At 42.2% G+C, this 26,734-nt stretch overlaps 1 protein-coding gene across 1 annotated transcript in view; it reads left to right on the plus strand.

Annotated features, from left to right (window-relative positions):
* The window catches only part of TPH2 (tryptophan hydroxylase 2), a 530,115-nt gene that overhangs the window by 321,036 nt on the left and 182,345 nt on the right, over positions 1 to 26,734 (plus strand). The gene's annotated exons all lie outside the window — the stretch shown is intronic.

Here is a 26,734-nt window from a genome sequence, read left to right on the forward strand (position 1 = left end):
TAAAGCTGCAAAGTCATAATAATCCAAAAAGCAGAGGCTGAATAATATAGTCCATAATACATATGTCCCCAAATGATGAAAATATTGATAAGGGCTGTCCTTCCATCTACGAAGTGCTGCAGGTGTATATTTTTTGACGGCTACCGAAATGATTGTCCCATACATTAGTCACAACCCGAACAGAACTATAAAAGAAAAAAGAAAAATGAATTAAAAACACGTAGAAACAGCAGATGCGGAACAGAAAAAGGGAAACTATGCACGGCATCCCGGCGATTATAGAAACGGTGCAAATGACAGACACTCATTGAGTCCATAAGGCTGAACAGTCTTTAAACGCCAGATCCAGCGTGTCTCCAGCATGCCAAGTCTCTTAGAGAGACAACCACCTCTAATGTTTATTTTAAGGGCATCAATTCCCCTTACTTTCAACATAGTGGCATCACAGTTGTGAAATGCTTTGAAATGCCTGGGTAATGTTTTTAGGGTGGTTGCGTCCTCGTGGCCAGCGGCTGCCTGAATCCCCAACACATGCTCCCTTACGCGGACTTTTAGCTGACGGGTGGTAAGGCCGACATATGCAAGTCCGCAGGGGCATGTAGCATAGTAAATGACAAATCTAGTGGTACAGGTGACCCGTTGTCGAATGGAGAATCTCCTTGTACCACTAGAGTTGAAAAAATGATCACTTCTCTCTATGTTGGGGCAGGCAACACACCGGCCACACGGAACACAACCCACCCTCGGTGTAAACCTATCAAGAAAAGTAGTGGGTGGCCGTCCCTCATAGTGACTATGGACTAATTGATCCTTCAGATTGGGGGCACGCCTGAATGTAATAGATGGCTTGTTTGGGATAAACTTCTTCACTACCGGGTCAACCTGGAGAATCGGCCAGGCTTTATCTAAGGCTCTCCTAACTTGGTCAGCCTTGGAGTTGTAGTTGGTAATAAACCTGATGTTATTGGTATTAATAGCCCTCCTTAATTGTCCCCCCTGACCACCATAAAGCAAATTGTGGCGTGTAGAGTGTTTTGCCCTCTGATATGCCTTCTTAATGGATCTCCCACTATATCCCCTTGCCAAGAAGCGCATCCTCAGTTCACCAGCTCTTTTCTCAAAATCGCTATCGAAGGAGCAGATACGACGTAACCGGAGAAACTGCCCCACCGGAATAGAGCGTATCATATGGTGGGGGTGACCTGAGGATGCATGTAGCAGGGTATTGGTAGAGGTTGGTTTACGGAAAATATCCGTCCATAAATTACCATCAGGGTCCTTCTTTATAGTCACATCTAGGAAGTCAATAGATGTATCGCTCCATTCAAATGTTAGGTGAATATTCATATCGTTGCTGTTCAAGGAGGACATGTACTGCACAAGGTCGATGGACGTGCCCTGCCAGACGAAGAAGATGTCATCAATATAACGTGTCCAAAGAGGAACACAGTCAATCGATCCCTGTTCGCCAGACAGGAGGAGATCCCTCTCCCACAGCCCCAGGAAGAGACCGGCATAGGAGGGCGCAAAGGCCGCCCCCATGGCAGTCCCCTGGAGCTGTAGGTAGAAGGACCCCTTAAAGTTTTTAAGGGGTCCTTCTACCTACAGCTCCAGGGGACTGCCATGGGGGCGGCCTTTGCGCCCTCCTATGCCGGTCTCTTCCTGGGGCTGTGGGAGAGGGATCTCCTCCTGTCTGGCGAACAGGGATCGATTGACTGTGTTCATCTTTGGACACGTTATATTGATGACATCTTCTTCGTCTGGCAGGGCACGTCCATCGACCTTGTGCAGTACATGTCCTCCTTGAACAGCAACGATATGAATATTCACCTAACATTTGAATGGAGCGATACATCTATTGACTTCCTAGATGTGACTATAAAGAAGGACCCTGATGGTAATTTATGGACGGATATTTTCCGTAAACCAACCTCTACCAATACCCTGCTACATGCATCCTCAGGTCACCCCCACCATATGATACGCTCTATTCCGGTGGGGCAGTTTCTCCGGTTACGTCGTATCTGCTCCTTCGATAGCGATTTTGAGAAAAGAGCTGGTGAACTGAGGATGCGCTTCTTGGCAAGGGGATATAGTGGGAGATCCATTAAGAAGGCATATCAGAGGGCAAAACACTCTACACGCCACAATTTGCTTTATGGTGGTCAGGGGGGACAATTAAGGAGGGCTATTAATACCAATAACATCAGGTTTATTACCAACTACAACTCCAAGGCTGACCAAGTTAGGAGAGCCTTAGATAAAGCCTGGCCGATTCTCCAGGTTGACCCGGTAGTGAAGAAGTTTATCCCAAACAAGCCATCTATTACATTCAGGCGTGCCCCCAATCTGAAGGATCAATTAGTCCATAGTCACTATGAGGGACGGCCACCCACTACTTTTCTTGATAGGTTTACACCGAGGGTGGGTTGTGTTCCGTGTGGCCGGTGTGTTGCCTGCCCCAACATAGAGAGAAGTGATCATTTTTTCAACTCTAGTGGTACAAGGAGATTCTCCATTCGACAACGGGTCACCTGTACCACTAGATTTGTCATTTACTATGCTACATGCCCCTGCGGACTTGCATATGTCGGCCTTACCACCCGTCAGCTAAAAGTCCGCGTAAGGGAGCATGTGTTGGGGATTCAGGCAGCCGCTGGCCACGAGGACGCAACCACCCTAAAAACATTACCCAGGCATTTCAAAGCATTTCACAACTGTGATGCCACTATGTTGAAAGTAAGGGGAATTGATGCCCTTAAAATAAACATTAGAGGTGGTTGTCTCTCTAAGAGACTTGGCATGCTGGAGACACGCTGGATCTGGCGTTTAAAGACTGTTCAGCCTTATGGACTCAATGAGTGTCTGTCATTTGCACCGTTTCTATAATCGCCGGGATGCTGTGCATAGTTTCCCTTTTTCTGTTCCGCATCTGCTGTTTCTACGTGTTTTTAATTCATTTTTCTTTTTTCTTTTATAGTTCTGTTCGGGTTGTGACTAATGTATGGGACAATCATTTCGGTAGCCGTCAAAAAATATACACCTGCAGCACTTCGTAGATGGAAGGACAGCCCTTATCAATATTTTCATCATTTGGGGACATATGTATTATGGACTATATTATTCAGCCTCTGCTTTTTGGATTATTATGACTTTGCAGCTTTATTTGATGGATGTATTGCTGTCTTGTTTTTCCACATACGTATCTTTACCTATTTTTTGAGGTGACTACACCTGAAGATGGGTTATGTGACGGCTGCTTATGTTGTCTATTGTAGATGTATTATAAATTTATTATAAATATGTTTATTTATTTATGTATGTATATAATATGGGCTTTTTATCAGTTGCCTATATATTTGGACTTGTATCTCCCTGTTTCCCATTCCACATGGGCTGGTTACAGCTTTATGGAGTCTGTAGTTTTATTTTTCTTTCTTATTCTTGTCTATATGCCAGTAAATGTGCCCTTTTTCATCATGGCCGCGGTTGCGGTCCGCGCATGCGCGGTCGCGCCGTACTCCTCCTCGGTCCTCGCTGTGCTCTGTGGGAGGATCACATGGGCCCATGTGTTTCCGGCCCCGTGGCCTGCGCTGAGCCGGATGTAGGTGGTGCAACGCGGCCGCACAGGTGTGCGCTGACTTTCCCGGACTATTCACTATTTAAAAAGTGCCCCTGGCATCATGGGGCATCCCCTTGAGGAAGGCCATCTGGCCGAAACGCGCGTCGGGGAGGACGCGATTGCGGTGCACATTTCTCCTGATCTAATTGTGTGGTATGTACCATATCTATGACATGAGTCAATGGGGCCACATGGGTAGTCAGTCAATATGCTTATAACTTTGTTGATATTTTAATGTACCTAGACTGATTGCTCATGTGAGTTGCAATGTTGCAATAAATAACTGTGCACTGCGGTTTAGTCCTTAGTTGTAGGATTTGTGGATGTAGACTTTTATGGGGTAACCTGCTACCTGCCATTACTGTGCACCTGTGTGTTTGTTTTTATCTAAATAAAGTTTTTTCTATTCTTGCATTACTTGGACTTTGTTTGACTGCAATTTTTGGTGCTTTGTGGTATATATATATATGGGCAGTTGTCCTTTGTGGTCCTTGGTCTGTCTTATTTCACTAAAATGCTGTATGGGTTCACTTATTAGGACAGACTATGTATGCCACTGAATATTGTATATATACACTGCACAGCACCTTTCCTCCTGTATATACTGTATACACTGCACAATACCGCTCCTCCTGTCCTGTATATATATACACTGCACAGTACCGCTCCTTCTGTCCTGTATATACACTGCACAGTACCACTCCTCCTGTCCTGTATATATACATTGCAGAATTTACAATAGCTGTCACTCATGTAAGAAGTGAAATCGGGCATTGTACTATACATTTCTCTGCCGTATCTGGGCATCATGAATCGGGGTATGTGTTAAAGGTGGGGGCCCACTGAGACTCTTTCGCCCGGGGCCCTCAAAAACCTGGAGCCGGCCCTGTTATTAATCTTCACTTTTCCTCTTCATCTGGCACAGACTGCTATAACTTCTTCCAGCCAGGACTTGTCTCTGCAGAAAATAACACACAGTCATCTATAAGTGATAACTTTTAGAACACATTCCTCACTTTTCCCCCCTGACTATTACACTGTGCCCGATGAAAAAAGTGACATAGTGCTGCTTGCAGGGTGACAGGACCTCCCTTTTGTTTGTCTCATGGAAAACAATATCCTTAAAAGTAAAATATATTACAGCATTAATGTCCCCTAATTGGATCCTACAGTAATTATGTCCACCACTTGCCACCATAAAGCAATAATCTATGTTCATCACTCTCGCCCCATACAATAATGGTTACCTGTCCTGGCCCCTTCCTGCAATTATGTTCTCTGTCCTGGGCCCCTTCCTCTAATAATGTCCACTATCCTGGGCCCCTTTCTGTAATAATGTCCCCGTTCCTGGCCCCATATAATATCCCCAATCCTGGGAGAGGACAGTACAAAGACCTTTCTAATGATCTTTGTACTCATAGACCTGACACAGGGACAAGGGGGCATCCTCTACGTCTGGAGGAAAGAAGGTTTAAGCATAATAACAAATACGGATTATTTACTGTAAGAGCAGCGAGACTATGGAACTCTCTGCTGTATGATGTTGTAATGAGTGATTCATTACTAAAATTTAAGAGGGGACTGGATGACTTTCTTGAAAAGTATAATGTTACAGGTTATGCATATTAGATTCCTTGATCCATGGAACTAGTCTGACTGCCGTAAGTGGAGTCAGGAAGGAAGTTTTTGCCCCAATGTGGAGCTTACTCTTTGCCACATGGTTTTTTCTTTGCCTTCCTCTGGATCAACACGTTAGGGCATATTAGTTTACGCTATGGGTTGAACGAGATGGACTTAAAGTCTTCCTTTAACCTTAATAACTATGTTACTATCTTACTATGTAAGATTGGCAATTCTAGATGTGCCATATTGATAGAATCCAGCCTAAAATGACTGAATGCTAAATTCAAGAGGTACTTCAAGTTTTACTTCAAGGTTGAGCATATTTTTGCAACCACATTATTTTAGTTTTTTGTTTTTCATTTCCATTCAGTTTGTGTTTAAATTTAATTGTACAGATTAAAAGTTACATTAAAGGTAGAAAAGTTTCTGAAATGATTCTTCTTGTTATAACTTTTTTTTACATAACAAAAACCTGGCATTTTACTAGGTGTATGTAGAAATCTTATATCCATTGTACATGCTGGAGTGCATTAATATATTATTGATATTGCTTAGCTTCCACTCCACCCCCATTCCACCCATCCCCGTTGATGATGTTTCTTTGTATTGCAGAGTTATGACATATAATAGATAACCATATTTATATGTAGCAAACTGTGGAAATAGCTTTTTGCTCAGCTACATCACTAATCATTCCAAATCAATAGAGACAAAGCTCATTGGCAAAGGCTGAGGGATATTCTAGCTGTTTGAAATTCATTTATATAGAAATAGACTATATAATTGTTAATGCGATTCATATTAACTTTTAGGTACTATATTTATTGGACATTTGTGTTGGTTTGTTTTTATAAAATACATTTATAGAAATGGCTAGACAGAAAAACTGGGTGAAATATGTGGTAATTGCAATAAATGGGCGACAAGATGCTACAATTCTAAAACATGGTCGTAAGCCATGTACGGCAGATACTCTACTACTGTACAACAATTCAGCATTTAACCAATACATCAAAGTGAGAAACATTGTGTAACTGCTGCTAGAAGGCAGTGTCACAGACACTTGGGGCCCGATTCACTATTGCGTTTGCAGAACAAAATAGTCATGAAAGGGAACAACTGGCCTGTGAGACAAATTGAGTCAACATATAATAATGATCATTACTAAAAGGGACAAAGTCCCACTTGTGAATATGCCTCTCACTAACAGACTGCTACAAGCCATCTTTTATTAAACCTTTAGAAACATGTTATGTTTGAGATCATGTGAGAACAAAAAAGTTATTAGATTCAATGTGTGCTACCTTCATTTTACAAGTATATGCTATATAGCAGTAATGCAATTTAAATGGCACATATTCGATCATTCTGTTGTAAGTCATCAGTAAGTACCGACACCTTGCGATATGCCATTTAACACTTAAAAAAATGTCTTTGACCTCATACGTTATCACTTTTCGCTGATGGTAGCTTTATTGGTGGCCATTTTATATTGGATGATCATTGCCTTTGTAAAGTCATCATTTAAAATTACCCAATTATATATGATAATTTGAATGAGGATTGTAGGTTACTTAGCAACAAGGTGAAGTGATAGATGTACTGCTGGGTCGCAGCCTCAGGGTTTGCTCACATGGCCATCAATTCTCTCATGTGAGACAATTGGGCCGATTAGGCTAATGTCACTCGGATCACACATTGTCAGAGTTTGATCCAAGTGTCACCTTACTGTGATTTTAGTGCAGTCCGATTTTTTTACATACACTCATAGACTTGTATGGGTGTGCATTGTCTGATTATCTGCTGCGATTGTTTTCTCATACCGAATCAACATGAGAAAAAAGTCATAGCTCTGTTATGCCCTATAGTATAACACTGGGCCAAGCGATATCCTATAAACATCACATAGCACTCGTCCAAGTTATATGATAGTGTGAGCAAGTCTTTATGATGTGTCTCAGCCTATATACAGTAGTTGTGTCAGGTACAGGGAGGGAGGGCAAGCCGAGAGAGAGAGAGGACACAGGCATTGCAGGCTATACATAGAGCAATAATCTTATAAACTGCATTATATGACTTTGTTCCCCTACAATACACTGATCCTGTGTGGTGCTAGTGTCAGTACATGTAGAAAACTGACAGCAGGAGATTGTCAGGATAGCACATGAAAGGGGAAGTGGTAGGAATGTTAGATAGGATAAACTGTGGGCAGCAATGTATCCATCTTGAGACTGTGTAGGAGTCTCTAAATCAGGGGTCCCCAACCTGTAGAAGAGGAGCCAAGCAAGTATTTAAATGTTAAAATTCTACCTAAAGGACTTTTAGGGGAGCGAAAATAAATGAAAATTAAATATATTAGATAAATAAAAAGTAGGAGAAAGAAAGTAAAAAAAGATGCTGCCAATCCAAATTCCTGTTAATATCCCCATCTCCATTGACAAAACTTGTGTTGGATATAAAAAATAATTGTTTGTGAATCGCCTGAGGTTTATAAATACTCACCACTCCCCTAGATGAATTCCTTGAGAGGTGTAGTTCACAAAATGGGATCACTTGTGGCGGTTTCTGCTGTTTTAACATGTCAGGGGCTCTTCAAATTTGACATAGTATCCACAATTTATTCCAGCTAAAATAGCGCCCTACTCCCTCCTAACTTCGTAACAAAAAAAAATTATATTTCCAAAATTGTGCTGATGTAAAGCAGACATGTGGTAAATGTTATTTATGAACTATTTTTGTGACATAAATGTCTGGTTTAAGGGTATTAACCCCTTTACCCACGGAGCTTTTTTCAGTTTTGCGTTTTTGTTTTTCGCTCCCCTCCTTCCCAGAGCCATAACTTTTTTATCTTTCAGTGAACATGGCCATGTGAGGGCTTATTTTTTGCGAGACGAGTTGTACTTTTGAATGACACCATTGGTTTTACCATGTCATGTACTAGAAAATGGTAATAAAATTCCAAGTGCAGTGAAATTGCAAAAAAATTGCAATCCCACACTTGTTTTTTGTTTGGCTTTTTTGCTAGGTTCGCTAAATGCTAAAACTGACCTGCCATTATTATTCTCCAGGTCATTACGAGTTCATAAACACCAAACATGTCTAGGTTATTTTTTACCTAGGTAATGAAAAAAATTTCCAAAAAAAATAAAATTGCGCAATTTTCCGAGACCCGTAGCGTCTCAATTTTTCAGGATCTCACATCGGTTGAGGTCTTATTTTTTGCACGCCGAGCTGATGTTTTTAATGATACCATTTTGGTGCAGATACATTCTTTTAATCGCCCGTTATTGCATTTTAATGCAATGTCGTGGCAACCAAAAAAGTAATTCTGGCATTTTGAATTTTTTTCTACGCCGTTTAGCAATCAGGTTAATAGATTGGGCGATTCTAAACATGGCGATACCAAATACGTGTAGGTTTGATTTTTTTAAATGTTTTATTTTGAATGGGACGAAAGTCGGATGATTTGAACTTCTGTATATTTTTAATTTTTTTATATTTTTAAAAACATTTCTTTTTACTTTTGCCATGCTTCAATAGCCTCCATGGGAGGCTAAAAGCTGGCATAGCCTGATCGGCTTTGCTGCATAGGAGCAATGCTCAGATCGCTCCTATGTAGCTGAATTACAGCATTGCTATGAGCGCTGACCACAGGGTGGCGCTCACAGCAATCTGGCATCAACAACCATAGAGGTCTTCTGGAGACCTCTGGTTGTCATGCAGACGCACCGCTGACCCACGATCACATGACGAGGGTCAGCGGTGCGCGTATTTCCGGCCCGATGGCTGGAAGCGTACGTTAAATGCCGCTGTCAGCAGCATTTAACTGGTTAATAGGTGTGGCATACTATTCCGTCTGATGGCAGAAAGGGGTTAAAATTCAAAATGTGAAAATTGGTAAATTTTCACAATTTTTACCAAATTTCTGATATTTTCGGAAATAAACGCAAGTTATATTGAACAAATTTTACCACTGTTATGAAGTACAATGTGTCACAAAAAACCATTCTCAGAGTCAGGGATACATTGAAGCGATTCAGAGTTATTACTTCATAATGTGACACTGGTCAGAATTTTAAAAATTTGCCTGGTCACTAAGGTGAAAACAGAGTCTGGGGTGAAAGGGTTAAAGAGGTTGTCCGCTACTCTTACATTGATGGCCTCTTCTTAGGATAGGTATTGAATTGACAGACACCTGGCACTCCCACCGATCAGCTGTTACCAGTGTTGGCGGCCGGCAGCAGCTGGGAGTACTCACTTGCCAAGCTGCTGTGTCTACTTGTAGTGGCCGCAGCAGGGTACTACACATCCACCTTGTTAGGAGTCGAGTTTCCTCTGCTGGACAGGGGGAATCTCAATCCGTGTCTGCTGCGGTCTCCCATTCTGCATCGGCCACAGTGGAGCCTGCTCAGCGGAGACGTCGGTCCCAGCGTCTCACTGAGACTGATACTGTGCAAAGGGTTACTGCTGCCTCTCCAGGCTCTGCTATTGTACCCTGCACTGATCTGCGGCGAGCAGGCTTTTCTGGGACTAAGTCCTGCTTTGCACACACTGAGCATGCCCAGGGTAAGATCTCTCAGTGGAGATCAAGGGTCACATGCTCAGGTACTGCAGCCAAATCTATTGGTCCTTCTAGGAAGGTCCTGTAGGTGCGCAGGCTCTGTAGCAGCCTCTCATTGGTCCTTCTAGGAAGGTCCTGTATGTGCTGCAGCTATTTAAGGCTCGCATGGCTGCACGGCAATGTGCTAGTATCTTCCTAAGGTATGTGCTTTGCGCCAGTGTGGTCATGTGCTTGTATGTGTTAAGTGTTGTGTATCCGCTTTTTGGGCTCCCCTGGTGGTTGCTGGTGGTACTGGTGACTTGTTTGCACTTTGCTTCTTCTGTTCACCTGCTTCCACCAGTGTTTGGGAGTTTCCTATTTAGTCTTGCTCTCCAGTCATTTCCTTGCCGGTCATCATTGTAACCAGAGCCTTCGGTTGCATGTTCCTGCTACTAGTCTGCTGATCAGCTAAGTGGACTTTGTCCTTTTGTTTTGTACCTTTTGTCCAGTTTGCAGTTTTTGTAATTCTCTGTAGCTGGAAGCTCTTGCGGGCTGAAATTGCCACTCCTGTGTCATGAGTTGACACAGGAGTCTTGGAGTGGTTTCGGGATGGTTTTTGAAAGGGTTTTCAGTTGACCGTGAAGTCCTCTTTTGTATCCTTCTGCTATCTAGTAAGTGGACCTCTCTTTGCTAAATCTACTTTCATACTGTGTATGTCTTTTCCTCTTAATTCACCGTTATTACATGTGGGGGGCTGCTATCATCTTTTGGGGTATTTCCCTAGAGGTAAGCCAGGTCTGTTTCTTCCTCTACCAGGCGTAGTTAGTCCTCCGGCTGGCGCGTGGCATATAGGAAGCCGTAGGTATGCTCCCTGGCTACTGTTAGTTGTGTGGTAGATTTAGCTCACGGTCAACTCGAGTTTCCATCGCCCGAGAGCTCGTTCGTTACTTAGGTGTTTTCTGGAGATGGTACTGTTGTGTATCCGCTTTTTGGGCTCTATTCCGAAGAGGCCTTGGTCGTTGTTCTTTTCCCGGTTTAATTTTGTGGTCTCGTACTTACCGGGTTCTAGGAATGTGAAAGCAGATGCTCTTTCTAGGAGTTTTGAGCCTGACTCTCCTGGGAATTCTGAACCTGCTGGTGTCCTTAAGGATGGAGTGGTTTTGTCTGCTGTGTCTCCAGATTTGCGACGTGCTTTGCAAGAATTTCAGGCGGATAGACCTGATCGTTGTCCGTCTGGTAGACTGTTTGTTCCTGACGAGTGGACCACTAGAGTCATCTCGGAAGTTCATTCTTCTACTCTGGCAGGTCATCCGGGAATTTTTGGCACCAGAGATTTGGTGGCTAGATCCTTCTGGTGGCCTTCCCTGTCTCGAGATGTGCGTGTTTTTGTGCAGTCTTGCGATGTGTGTGCTCGGGCCAAGCCTTGTTGTTCTAGGGCTAGTGGGTTGTTGTTGCCCTTGCCTATTCCGAAGAGGCCTTGGACGCACATCTCTATGGACTTTATCTCGGATCTCCCTGTTTCTCAGAAGATGTCTGTCATCTGGGTGGTGTGTGACCGTTTTTCTAAAATGGTTTATTTGGTGCCATTGCCTAAGTTGCCTTCCTCATCTGAGTTGGTCCCTCTGTTTTTTCAAAATGTGGTTCGCTTGCATGGTATTCCGGAGAACATCGTTTCTGACAGGGGTACCCAGTTCGTGTCTAGATTTTGGCGGGCAGTCTGTGCCAGGTTGGGCATTGATTTGTCCTTTTCGTCTGCATTCCATCCTCAGACCAATGGCCAGACGGAGCGAACTAATCAAACTTTGGAGACTTATTTGAGGTGTTTTGTGTCTGCGGATCAGGATGATTGGGTTGCCTTTCTGCCGTTGGCGGAGTTTGCTCTTAATAATCGGGCTAGTTCTGCCACTTTGGTTTCTCCTTTCTTTTGCAATTCAGGGTTTCATCCGCGTTTTTCATCTGGTCAGGTTGAATCTTCGGATTGTCCTGGAGTGGATGCGGTGGTGGATCGGTTGCATCGGATTTGGGGACAAGTGGTGGATAATTTGGAATTGTCCCAGGAGAGGACTCAGCAGTTTGCTAACCGTCGTCGTCGTGTTGGTCCCCACCTTCGCGTTGGGGACTTGGTGTGGTTGTCTTCCCGTTTTGTCCCTATGAGGGTTTCTTCTCCCAAATTTAAGCCTCGGTTCATCGGTCCTTATAGGATTTTGGAGATTCTTAACCCTGTTTCCTTTCGTTTGGACCTCCCGGCATCTTTCGCTATCCATAATGTGTTCCATCGGTCGTTGTTGCGGAGATATGAGGTACCGGTGGTTCCTTCTACTGAACCTCCTGCTCCTGTGCTGGTGGAGGGTGAATTGGAGTACGTCGTGGAGAAGATCTTGGACTCCCGTATTTCCAGACGGAGACTTCAATATCTAGTTAAGTGGAAAGGCTATGGTCAGGAAGATAATTCTTGGGTAACTGCCTCTGATGTTCATGCCTCGGATTTGGTTCGTGCCTTTCATAGGGCTCATCCAGATCGCCCTGGCGGTTCTTGTGAGGGTTCGGTGCCCCCTCCTTAAGGGGAGGGTACTGTTGTGTATCCGCTTTTTGGGCTCCCCTGGTGGTTGCTGGTGGTACTGGTGACTTGTTTGCACTTTGCTTCTTCTGTTCACCTGCTTCCATCAGTGTTTGGGAGTTTCCTATTTAGCCTTGCTCTCCAGTCATTTCCTTGCCGGTCATCATTGTAACTAGAGCCTTCGGTTGCATGTTCCTGCTACTAGTCTGCTGATCAGCTAAGTGGACTTTGTCCTTTTGTTTTGTACCTTTTGTCCAGTTTGCAGTTTTTGTAATTCTCTGTAGCTGGAAGCTCTTGCGGGCTGAAATTGCCACTCCTGTGTCATGAGTTGACACAGGAGTCTTGGAGTGGTTTCGGGATGGTTTTTGAAAGGGTTTTCAGTTGACCGTGAAGTCCTCTTTTGTATCCTTCTGCTATCTAGTAAGTGGACCTCTCTTTGCTAAATCTACTTTCATACTGTGTATGTCTTTTCCTCTTAATTCACCGTTATTACATGTGGGGGGCTGCTATCATCTTTTGGGGTATTTCCCTAGAGGTAAGCCAGGTCTGTTTCTTCCTCTACCAGGCGTAGTTAGTCCTCCGGCTGGCGCGTGGCATATAGGAAGCCGTAGGTATGCTCCCTGGCTACTGTTAGTTGTGTGGTAGATTTAGCTCACGGTCAACTCGAGTTTCCATTGCCCGAGAGCTCGTTCGTTACTTATGTGTTTTTTACGTTCCCTTGCCATTGGGAACCATGACAGTTAAGGGACCCGGCTGAAATAAGCCCCTAGAATGCTGGCACCTCCGGCGAGGAGTTTGTGTGTTTGTGTGTATTCAGGGACCTGGCTGAAATAAGCCCCTAGAATGCTGGCACCTCCGGCGAGGAGTTTGTGTGTTTGTGTGTATTCAGGGACCTGGCTGAAATAAGCCCCTAGAATGCTGGCACCTCCGGCGAGGAGTTTCGTGTGCATGCATGACAACTGACTGCTCTCATTTGGGTAGTTAGCCTGTGCCTCTGTGAAAGTAACAGGGCACAGAGCTTTGCTTTCTCGGCCGCTCTGTGAAGCTAACAGAGCTGGTTCATACCGCCATATAGTGCCGCCAATTACTTAGCAGCAGGTTCTTTCCTGCACGGTGGATCCCGGGTTGCGAACGCACCAATCCCATCTAATAAATATATTCGGTGCATTCCGCCAACCCTAACACACCTCCTATTGATTTGAATAGGAGGCGAATGTTCAATATTAAGCTCTGGCCACTACAAGTGAGCACTTCCTGCCAGCAGCTGATCGGCGTGGGTGTCGGGGGTTGGACTCTGGCTGATCAGACTTTGATGACCTATCCTAAGGATCTAAGGATAGGTAATCAATGTTAAACTAGTGGGCAAGCTTTTTAAGTCTCAGGGTGTCACCCTCCTCCTGTATTTAGGCTTTTTTAGGTTAAATCTTCACAGTAAGAATATAGGATTTTTCCCTAACTCCCATAATATGTAGATCTGGGCAAAAGATAAAAGTTACTATCTTAGGTAGTGTTCATGTTTGACTGTCAATATAATCTTCTAATCCTATTTACAGAGCTAAGACATTTTTACATTTTTATTTTGTGATCATAGATATACATGTGGAAAGTGATATTGATTTCATGTAGAGTAAGAAGTCATTACACCGCAGTGCTAGGTGAAATGCTGATTGAATATTGCGCTTGATATTCTTAAATATATTGCTTTGCAAACATCGAGCAGTTATATTGTTTTCTAATTAATCCTGATCATGAACATGCTCTTGCAACATGACTAGAATTAATAGGTCATTTCCTCCGCTTTGAAGTGGAAAATCAAACCTAGAGAATTACTAAGTACTATTCTTAGATTTTTTCCTGTAATACCCTGCCCTTTGCTTAAATAACATTGTTCTGATGATTGGACTGATTTTATGCTGTTCCAGAGGCTTTGAAAAATGCCTGCTCCGAGCACTTTGAGCTTGACTGCTCTCGGTCATTATAGTGCATACATTCTGTCATGTGGGATTGTTATACATGTCTCAGCTCTGCCAGATTTACAGTCAAACATGAACTTCTCATTTAATCTTTGCATTTAATATTCATTCATTATATTGCACGTGTAATTAGCCTTACACATCAAATTAATTTTTTAACCAGGCCCTACAGTAATACTGTTGCGATTAATTCCAGTCTTATGTGTTAAAAAGTAATATAAAATGTCCGCTGTATACACAAAGTTATTGACAACATAAAAACTTGTGACTTCTATATGACCCAAAACCGGAGAGGAAAAATTTATCATAAAATGCTGTATATAATAGTATGCAAATTCAGCTAAACATTATCCTTCCACTGCTACAGAATACTTTAGCTTTCTATAGATTTTCCATTTAATCAACACATTTTATTCATTTTTTTCACATACAGGCACGTTATCAAGGTAGAAATGCTATGTTTTTTTTAATTATTTTAAACTTTATTGGGCACTTTCATGACATAGCAGTATCATACTTTTACTTACTGTATAGTAGACCTGCATGTAGGTGTATTGTAGACTTTATAAACCGATCGGCCAATAAAACAATCTACCTAATATTGCGCATGTAACCCTCATACTGTAAAAACAGCTCTGTTGTATCTGATGCCAAGATATGAACCTGTAAAGCAATCTTCCACCCTAGGACTGAAAAGTGACTTTAAATGTCTCATGTTTAGTCATTGTACCTGGTGACCCCATTTTCCTCTAGCTCAGATCAGCAATCCATTCCTCCTGCTTCCAAGATGACCACCGCAGTAACATGGGGAGTGCAGTAGTAAGTGTAGCTGACACCTTCCCTGTCTTTACAAAACTCTGTTACCAGCTTGTGGTTACAAACCCATCTAAAAGTTATTGCACTAGCAGGCACCATGCTCCTCTCTTGTTCTTCTCATATAATCCAATTTTGTGTAGTTGGATAGGAAATCCATGGTTTGCAAGGCACTCCCTACTCCATAGTAGTGTTCATCTTGAATTAAGAGGCATGGAATGCTGATCTGAGTGGGGGAGTCAGTTGGAAAACAGAGGGCACCAGGTAGGGTGACTATATTGGAAATACAGTCATAGCCAAAAATGTTGCCACCCTTGAAATTGTTCTAGAAAATGCAGTATTTCTCCTAGGAAATTATTGCAATTACACATATGGTGTTATAAACATGTTTATTTCCTTTGTCTGTTTTGGAACAACACAAAAACAGAGAAAAAGGGCTCATTATGTTAGGACTGGCAGAACGCACCGAGTAAATAGTGAGATGTTATTAGGTGCGTTCGCAGTCCGGGAGCCACCATGCAGGAGAGAACCTGCTGCTGGCAAATGGCAGTGTTATATGGCAGTGGAAGCGAACTCTGTTAAATCACAGGGCCGCGGTACCGCACAAAGAGCGCAAGCAAGGAGTCACCGAACTCAGTCCCAAGACTCGAGATTTGAGTCTGTCTAGACTACTTGCGCTCGACACCGTTACTGGGTGTAAGAGATTAACTGCAATAATAGTTTTGAGCACAAGAGTGCGAGCTGTGCCATACTGGCAGATGCCACCAACCACCCAGCCTTGGGCTAAGAAAGCGCTCTAATGGTGCGTGGCGCCGTACTGGCAGTCACAGCAGTAGATGCTGTTGTGTGTAATAATGCTGACAGTTCAGCCGGGTGCTAGATAGCAGCCATACACCATATGCGAACAGTCATACAATAGGGAAGGGATATTTAAGAACGACTTGTACTCATCAACACACACACGTATACAAATGTACACTAGCGCATGGCCGTGCGGTCATGCGAACCTTTTATAGCTGCAGCATGTACAGGACCTTCCCAAAAGGACCAATGGGAGGCTGCCACAGAAGTTGAGTACCTTCAGGACCTTCCTGGAGGACCAATGGGATCTGCTGCAGTATCTGAGCATGTGACCCTCGATCTCCAATGGGAGATCTTGCCCTGGGCATGCTCAGAAGAGGAAAAGCAGGACTTAGTCCCAAAAGCATCTGCTCGCCGCTGCCCAGCACTGGCTTCAATGGCAGAAGCTGGAAAATCAGCAGTAACCCTTTGCACAGAGTGAGACTGAACAAGACCCTGGGACCGACGTCTCCGCTGAGCAGGCTCCACTGCGGCAGGAGAAGAATGGGAGACTGCAGCGGAGATGGCCCGAGATTTCCCCTGTGCAGAGGTGGGAACTCGACCCCTAACACATTAGACGTTATTTCACACTAAATTCCAAAAATGGGCCAGACAATATTGTTGGCACCCTTTATAAATAACTGCAATCACTTCCTATAACCATCAACAAGCTTCTTACACTTCTCAACTGGAATTTTGCAAACTGCTCCTGGTCTTTCATATTTGGAGGGTGCATTCTCCCAACAGCATTTTTAAGATTTCTCCACAGGTGTTCAATGGGATTTAGATCCAAACTCATTGGTGGCCACATCAGAACAATTCAGTACTTTGTATCTGTTCATTTTCTGTCTGCTTCTTAAGGTATGTTTGAGGTCATTGTCCTGCTGGAAGATGCATAACCTAGAATGCAAACTCAGCTTTCTGACACTGGGCACTACATTGCGACTCAAAATCCTCTGGTAGTCTTCAGATTTAATGATGACTTGCACATAGTCAAGGAACCCAGTGCCAGAGGCATCAAAACAACCCCCAAGCATCTTTGAACATCCACCATAATTGACTGTAGGTACTGTGTTCTTTTCTTTGTAGGCCTCTTTCCATTTTTGGTAAACAGTAGAATGATGGGCTTAACCAAAAAGCTCTACATGGTCTCATCTGTCCACAAAATGCTTTCCCAGGAAGATTTTGGCTTACCCATGTATATTTTGGCAAACTGCAGTCTTTATTTTTTATGTTTCTTTGTCAGCAGTGTGGTCCTCCTGAGGCTCCTGCCATAGCGTTTTTTTTCATTCAAATGTTGATATATTATTATTATTTATTATTATAGCGCCATTTATTCCGTGGCGCTTTACATGTGAGGAGGGGTATACATAATAAAAACAAGTACAATAATCTTGAACAATACAAGTCACAACTGGGTACAGGAGGAGAGAGGACTCTGCCCGCAAGGGCTCACAATCTACAAGGGATGGGTGAGGATACAATAGGTGAGGATAGAGCTGGTTGTGCTGTTGTTTGGTCGATCGGTGGTTACTGCAGGTTTTAGGCTTGATATATAGTTCATACTGACTCTGATGCCCCCTGAGACAGCAGGAAAGCTTGAATTTCTTTGGAACTTGATTGGGGCTGCTTGTCCACCATCCGGACAATCCTGTGTTTTAGCCTTTCATCAATTTTTCTCTATCGTCCACGTCCAGGAAGATTAGCTACAGTGCCATGGGTTGTAAACTTCTTGATTATGTTGCGCACTATGTACAAAGGAACATCAAGATCTCTGGAGATGGACTTGTAACCTTAAGATTGTTGATAATTTTCAACAATTTTGGTTCTCAAGTCCTTAGGCAGTTCTCTTCTCCTGTTTCTATTTTCCATGGTTAATGTGGTACATACAGTGCAAAGATTGAATCAACTTCTCCCCTTTTTATCTGATTTCAGGTGTGATTTTCATATTGCTCACACCTTTTACTTGCTACAGGTGAGTTTAAACGAGCATCACATGCTTGAAACAAAGTTGTTAACCGCAATTTTGAAAAGAAACCAACAATTTTGTCAGCTGATTTTTTAAGTTTTGAGTAAAATTATATCCAATTTGCCTTTTTTCTGTTTTTTTTTGTGTAGTTCTAATACACACAAAACAAATAAACATGTGCATAACAAAACACATGTAATTGCAATAATTCTTTGCGAATAATTCTTCATTTTCTAGAACAATTTCAAGGGAGAGTCCTCTTTCAGTCCCAGGGTAATGGAATGCTTTCAGTCTTGCATGTTGTGCAGTTGTGACTCTGCATAAGTTCATTTTTTTTCCAATAAAGTTTTTTTTTATCTGAAATTTGCTGTATTCCTGCAGGAAAGATCATATTGGAAAAGTCTACAATGCATAATCTACCGAAATATGGCAGGTTCAGAGCAGTGACAGATATTGTGTCACCGCCGCCAAATGATTGAAACCCAATCTATACTGGGAGGGATAAATTTAATTTACTCTCGGCAGTGGGGGTCTAAGTGTTGGCGCCGGACAGGTTCAGAATGTGTAATTAACCTACAGATTAACTCCATATCTGCAGGTTAATAGCATTTTTTTCCATGGGACAGATTCCGTTTAGAACAAGAATCCGAAGTGTAGTTCATGTTTTGGTGCTGATTTAGTCCCACGTAACTCATATGAATTGTTTGAATGCAGACATGTTCTTTACAGCACCCAGATATTTATAGGGTAAAGTAGATATAGTTTAATATTTCAAAAGGTTTAGCAATCACAGCAAATAAAATAATCTGTTTGTGAAAATTTAAAATACATGCATTTTAGCCCCTGAATATGTGCTATAACTTATCAGACCTCCTGAAATGTTCTCTACATTAAATTGTAAAATCTAGCAAAATATGGTGGGCAGTTTTTCTAATCATATTTTATAATATTCGGTTGTGGTATTACTTGACAAACTGATGTATAAATTGATTTTTACTAATTACATTTACTAAATACATTGGAGCGATTTGCTAAAACTATTTAATGTTCAGTGTAAACTTAAAGGGAACCTGTCACCCCCAAAATGGAAGTTGAGCTAAGCCCACCAGCATCAGGGGCTTATCTACAGCATTCTGGAATGCTGTAGATAAGCCCCCGATGTATCCTGAAAGATGAGAAAAAGAGGTTATATTATACTCACCCAGTCGCGGTCCCGCTGCGGTCCGGTCCGATGGGCGTCGCGGTCTGGTCCGGGGCCTCCCATCTTCTTGTGATGATGTCCTCTTCTTGTCTTCATGCTGTGGCTTCAGTGCAGGTGTACTTTGTCTGCCCTGTTGAGGGCAGAGCAAAGTACTGCAGTGCGCAGGTGCTGGGCCTCTCTGACCTTTCCCGGTGTCTGCGCACTGCAGTAAATTGCTCTGCCCTCAACAGGGCAGACAAAGTACGCCTGCGCCGGAGCTGCAGCATGAAGACAAGAAGAGGACATGATCGTAAGAAGATGGGAGGCCCCGGACCGTGACACCCACCGCAGCGGGACCGCCCCCAGGTGAGTATAATCTAACCTCTTTTTCTCATCTTTCAGGTTACATTGGGGGCTTATCTACAGCATTCCAGAATGCTGTAGATAAGCCCCTGATGCAGGTGGGCTTAGCTCAACTACCATTTTGGGGGTGACAGGTTCCGTTTAAACTAGACAGTCACACTATAAAGATATCTCATGTAGTGTGATAAGTTTGCTGCATTTTAAAATGCCTCATATAAGTTTACACCATTTGTTAATTAGGTTACTTTGGTTCACAAAGTTATATCAAATTACAGCTCAATTTTGGAGCATGAGATCATGCATTAGTGCATACTCTCACACTGTCTCACATGCCCAGAAACATGTCTCACATGTTTTATAACATAAAAGTATAATATACAGTTTTTCATCCAAATAACACACATTTCTTGCTATGTCATGGGTGAACGGTTCGTGGTGGCCTGGCAGCTGTTAATATGGTTTCCACAGACAGGCTTATTCCATTTACCAGATCCCAAGTTGCCCCGGCCTTCACTCTTTAACAACTATACAGGGATCCGTACATATATGGCAACCCTTGGGCTGGGGCCATGAAGTCAGCTGGGGACTGCTCGTCAATCTGGTGTGAAGAAGGTTAGTAATTCAGGGTTGACACCAAGAGGTCACGTTAGGGACAAAATCATAAATCAAGAGGGTGGTCAAAACAAAAGCTGAAAACAGGATAAAGCAAGAAGCACAATAGATCAGAGTCGTGAACAGGTCTAGCTGAGCTGGTCACCTCTTCGATCTATTGCTAGAGACTGATCCCAGCTAGAGACTGCTGCGGTTTAAATAGAAAGGAGCCCTGCTCATTGCTCCCAGCAGAAAGGTATTTAAATTACCAGCTCACTGCAGCAAAACACAGGTGGATTGGAAAGGGATGACTAGTCTCAACAATCTTATATCTAACCAGCCACATGCCATTGAACAACAGTTACTGCAGTACAAGTGCGACACCACCTAGCGCTCAGAGGTAGCAGCAGTATGTTCAGACACAGATATAACAGGTAACATAGTAAATCAGCTCCATTCTGTTTGTTCTGATGTCATAGGGTTGGTGATTTGTCAAAAAACAGAAATTCTAAATTCTTTTTGTTCTTTTCTCTCCTGTTTTTTCCGAGTACGCCACATTTCACAGTATAATTTGACAGTAAGTAGAAAGTAAGGGATGCAATATCGATTTATTGTAGCATTTATAAATCATTGTGACATTTAGTGGAGTGTTGTGTCTTTATTTATACATACTGGGGAAGATTTATTAATATTGCTGCAGCATTCACCATTCTCAACAAGGTTAGTATTTATAGTAAGGTCTTGAAACAATTAGGTCAGACCTGACTTTTTGCTGCTACTTTTCCAATCAAAGTTGATGAAAAACTTGATAACTAAGGTGACCTGTCAGTTCTCATGTCTGTTTTACTAAATAGTGGTATTCATCATAATTTGGCATCTTTTTTATTAGAACTCTACATAGTGCAATTATTTCTTATAGACGTTTAGGAATCATTTTGACAACTGGGTATTTTCATTCCCCTTTTTAAATTGTGTGTGTCTTTACTTATTCTTTGACCACTCAGTAGTGCTGGAATCAGGCTGTGTAGAGACATACCCTTTGACAAGGGAAACTGTAACACCCACATGTCAATTTATTCATACATTTTTTGGAGGAACGGCAAAAAAAGTTCTAAGAAAAGATGTTCCAGAGTTCTTATTTCATAGGGAAAGTATTTGCTAAAACAGAGCTGATGGCTCTTCCATTGATTTCTCCTCACATTTCTGATTTAGTAAATTTGAACCATTTTTATTTTTGAACTCTACATTGTGCCATTCCTCCATTTTTCCTCTTAGAAATTTCTGAATAAATTGAAAACTGGTGGTTACAAATTGTGGGTGTGTGTATACTGTCTAGGAAGCGCTGTTAGCATCACACTTTGAAGGCCCACTAGTCGTGAATTTGTTTGAGAGAAGAACAGTACAAGCCACATTTATAAAAACAAACACTGATCTAGAATTGTAAGGAGAGAAGACAAATACTCTTCCACTGTGTCCCTTCCACTTTTTATTGACCCCTCTGGATGTGTTGGAAATGGTTTTATAAATCTCTGGTGGCATTAAAATGGTTTGATAAATACAGAACTCTGAATTAGAGCATCTTATGCCTTAATGGATTGATATAGAGAACTGGAGTAGCTATGTTGTTAAATTTTACTAAATTTGCTTTATTGTGTTGACTGGATTTACACATGCTATTTTCATGCCGTTTTAGGTAGAGATTTTGGTGTCCTTTTTTCCAGAGCTGGTTTGGATTAATATGAGAAGAAATTTAATCTCTTCTTTTATAGCTCCTCTTCCTTTGTGATCCACTATAAAGAAACAGTATCAAAAACTGGATTTGTGAGCCCAGCCTAAAATAGAGAGGTAATTAATCGGGGTTCTGTAATTGCTCTACAAACATATCATGTAATACTAATGTAATGCTAATGTGGAGAAACATTTATATAAGAATATTCTGTATTCATACATTGAGGAGTATGCATATGGTCTACCATAAAACTTACGCCTACAGTTATTAGCTTCCAAAACAATTTCACGGCATGAATTTGATGCTCAGATTAGTACCAGCGCTAGTCCTGACTAGTCACGAATTTGTTTGGAAAACGATCACCAAACATAAATTCGGCATGAATATGGCACATTTGGATTCGTGATTGGAAACACGAGCAAAATTTTATAAAATCGGTAAAAATCGGTAACATTCGGTAAAAAGTGCAGGAAAATATTTATGTTGCCAAAAAAGTATTTTCAGCACTTTTGCAACGATAATGGTGATGCATCATAAATATTTGGCACGTGTTTGATGAGGGGAGGGGGTTTGCAGAGCTCAGATGCTTGACGTTCTTGTAAACAGTAATTTTTGTTTCCTAACTTTATTTGTGCACATTGCGGCTAGCCACTCAGGGAGCAGGACATATCCACAATGTCCACACAGAATGGCTTGTGTCATTGGCTGCTGAAATCAAATGTCCCTCTCCATAAAAAGAGCTGACATCTTGTTTTAGTGGCTTTTTGACACTGTAACAGCACAGATAGGCTGGTTCTGGTGCTGGCACTGCTAGCAGCAAGATTTTAGCTAGTTAGCTAGGTGGCTTTATATCAGACAGATAGTGTAGCTAGCTAGTGTCTAGTGTGGCTGTTAAATTTACCTTCCAGCATTTTTTTTGGGCCACGGACAAAGCCAGCAGGGCACATGTCCTACAAGTGTGTTGTGCACTGCTTCTATTGTGCTCCATGCATGAGTATAGCATTGTAAATAATATTTTTTCACTAGCTAAAGCCTACAGCCTGCTGTATCCCACCTTGTCATTTAGTGCTGTGGTGATATGAAACTGTCTGCAGACCTAAAGCACATTAAAAAAATATATAATTTTTTAGTTGCAAAACGTTAGACAGCCCATTGTATCACACTTTGTCAATTTGTTGGGTTGAAATTAAGCTGTCTGCAGATATCACGCACAGTTAAAATAAAAAACATACATTCCCTTTAAAAACTCAATTTATTCCCTAGGAAGTGATGCATACTGTATTTAAAAAGTGTGCGGCTGCTTCACATCCTCTATCATGTTTAATAGCCGTGTAGAGTGATGTAATATCCAAAGTGTCAAGAATATAGTATAGTGGTCACACCATTGTATATTTTTAAGTAGTTGTAGCACATGAGTGCTATCTTTCAAATAGGCGGCAGTAAGTAAGTGTTAAAATTGATATGCTTTGGAGATTTCAGTCATACAGCTGAAGAGTTGTGGACAGCTCTCCAGGTTGAGTTTGATCAATGGCTGTGTCTGCTAAACCTGCATCCAGGGAAGGCCATGTCCGATAATGATGTGAACCTGGTTGCAACCCTTCGGTGAAGCAAGCTCATACTTGCCTTGCATGGCTCACATCCTCAACTTGGTGGTACAGCATTTTCTCTGCCACTATCTTGGTCTGGGTGAGCTGCTCCAGAAAACACGTAAGCTGTGTGCTCATTTCTGAGTGCAGCCTCAGTGACAGGCAGTAACATCATCGAGGCTACCTCCGGTCACTGAGTCTGCGTTTCAAGCTGGCCTGAACTGCCATGACCTCGGTGATGTCCCCTTAGCACCGTGACCATCACCGCCAGTCACTGAGGCTGTGCTCCCAGCAGTTCAGTCACCAATGGTTATCAGCCTGGACAGTTGCATTTTGGCACTGTCCATGTTGAAAACTATTTCTCCCCCAGACATGGATTACGGCATGGGACAGAACGACCGACAGGTGAGGGATATTGTTTTTTTATTTTAGTTTTATTACAGGAGAACGAGGGCTTAGGTGGAATAGGCGTTAGGTGAATATAACTGTGCTTGCTATTTTTAACCCCTTCATGACCCAGCCTATTTTGGCCTTAATGACCTTGCCGTTTTTTGCAATTCTGACCAGTGTCCCTTTATGAGGTAATAACTCAGGAACGCTTCAACGTATCCTAGCGATTCTGAGATTGTTTTTTCGTGACATATTGGGCTTCATGTTAGTGGTAAATTTAGGTCGATAATTTCTGAGTTTATTTGTGAAAAAAATGGAAATTTAGCGAAAATTTTGAAAATTTTGCAATTTTCACATTTTTAATTTTTATTCTGTTAAACCAGAGAGTTATGTGACACAAAATAGTTAATAAATAACATTTCCCACATGTCTACTTTACATCAGCATAATTTTGGAAACAAATTTTTTTTTTGCTAGGAAGTTATAAGGGTTAAAATTTGACCAGTGATTTTTCATTTTTACAACAAAATTTACAAAACCATTTTTTTTAGGGACCACATCACATTTGAAGTCAGTTTGAGGGTTCTATATGGCTGAAAATACCCAAAAGTGACACCATTCTAAAAACTGCACCCCTCAAGGTGCTCAAAACCACATTCAAGAAGTTTATTAACCCTTCAGGTGTTTCACAGCAGCAGAAGCAACATGGAAGGAATAAATTAACATTTAACTTTTTAGTCACAAAAATGATCTTTTTGCAACAATTTTTTTATTTTCCCAAGGGTAAAAGGAGAAACTGGACCACGAACTTTGTTGTCCAATTTGTCCTGAGTACGCTGATACCTCATATGTGGGGGTAAACCACTGTTTGGGCAGGGCTCGGAAGGGAAGGAGCGCCATTTGACTTTTTGAATGAAAAATTGGCTCCAATCTTTAGCGGACACCATGTCGCTTTTGGAGAGCCCCCGTGTGCCTAAACATTGGAGCTCCCCCACAAGTGACCCCATTTTGGAAACTAGACCCCCCAAGGAACTTATCTAGAAGCATAGTGAGCACTTTAAATCCCCAGGTGCTTCACAAATTAATCCGTAAAAATGAAAAAGTACTTTTTTTTCACACAAAATTTCTTTTACCCTCAATTTTTTCATTTTCACATGGGCAACAGGATAAAATGGATCCTAAAATTTGTTGGGCAATTTCTCCTGGGTATGCCAATACCTCATATGTGGGGGTAAACCACTGTTTGGGCACATGGTAAGGCTCGGAAGGGAAGGAGCGCCATTTGACTTTTTGAATGGAAAATTATCTCCATCGTTAGCGGACACCATGTCAGGTTTGGAGAGCCCCTGTGTGCCTAAACATTGGAGCTCCCCCACAAGTGACCCCATTTTGAAAACTAGACCCCCCAAGGAACTTATCTAGATGCATAGTGAGCACTTTAAACCCTCAGGTGCTTCACAAATTGATCCGTAAAAATGAAAAAGTACTTTTTTTTCACACAAAATTTCTTTTAGCCTCAATTTTTTCATTTTCACATGGGCAACAGGAGAAAATGAATCCTAAAATATGTTGGGCAATTTCTCCTGAGTACGCCGATACCTCATATGTGGGGGTAAACCACTGTTTGGGTGCACGGCAAGGCTCGGAAGGGAAGGCGCGCCATTTGACTTTTTGAATGGAAAATTAGCTCCAATCGTTAGCGGACACCATGTCGCGTTTGGAGAGCCCCTGTGTGCCTAAACATTGGAGCTCCCCTACAAGTGACCCCATTTTGGAAACTAGACCCCCCAAGGAACTAATCTAGATGCATAGTGAGCACTTAAAACCCCCAGGTGCTTCACAGAAGTTTATAACGCAGAGCCATGAAAATAAAAAAATATTTTTCTTTCCTCAAAAATGATTTTTAGCCTGGAGTTTTTTATTTTCCCAAGGGTAATAGGAGAGATTGGACACCAAATGTTGTTGTCCAGTTTGTCCTGAGTACGATGATACCCCATATGTGGGGGTAAACCACTGTTTGGGCACACGGCAGGGCTCGGAAGGGAAGGCACGCCATTTGGCTTTTTGAATGGAAAATTAGCTTCAATCATTAGCGGACAACATGTCGCATTTGGAGAGCCCCTGTGTGCCTAAACATTGGAGCTCCCGCACAAGTGACCCCATTTTGGAAACTAGACCTCCCAAGGAACTAATCTAGATGTGTGGTGAGCACTTTGAACCCCCAAGTGCTTCACAGAAGTTTATAAAGCAGAGCCATGAAAATAAAAAATTATTTTTATTTCCTCACAAATGATTTTTTAGCCCACAATTTTTTATTTTCCCAAGGGTAACAGGAGAAATTGGACCCCAAAAGTTGTTGTGCAGTTTCTCCTGAGTACGCTGATACCCCATATGTGGGGGTAAACCACTGTTTTGGCACACGTCGGGGATCGGAAGGGAAGTAGTGACGTTTTGAAATGCAGACTTTAATGGAATGCTCTGCGGGTGTCACGTTGCGTTTGCAGAGCCCCTGATGTGCCTAAACAGTAGGAACTCCCCAAAAGTGACCCTACTTTGGAAACTAGACCCCCAAGGGAACTTATCTAGATGTGTGGTGAGCACTTTGAACCCCCAAGTGCTTCACAGACGTTTATAACGCAGAGCCGTGAAAATAATAAATGTGTTTTCTTTCCTCAAAAATATTTTTTTAGCCCAGAATTTTTTAATTTTCCCAAGGGTAACAGGAAAAATTTGACCCTAAAAGTTGTTGTCCAGTTTCTCCTGAGTATGCTGATACCCCATATGTGGGGGTAAACCACTGTTTGGGCACATGCCGGGGCTCGGAAGGGAAGTAGTGACGATTTGGAATGCAGACTTTGATGGAATGGTCTGCGGGAATCATGTTACGTTTGCAGAGCCCCTGATGTGCCTAAACAGTAGAAACACCCCATAACTGACCCCATTTTGGAAACTAGACCC

Source organism: Ranitomeya variabilis, chromosome 5 (assembly GCF_051348905.1).
Source record: "Ranitomeya variabilis isolate aRanVar5 chromosome 5, aRanVar5.hap1, whole genome shotgun sequence".
In the NCBI taxonomy this organism is placed as follows: Eukaryota; Metazoa; Chordata; class Amphibia; order Anura; family Dendrobatidae; genus Ranitomeya; species Ranitomeya variabilis.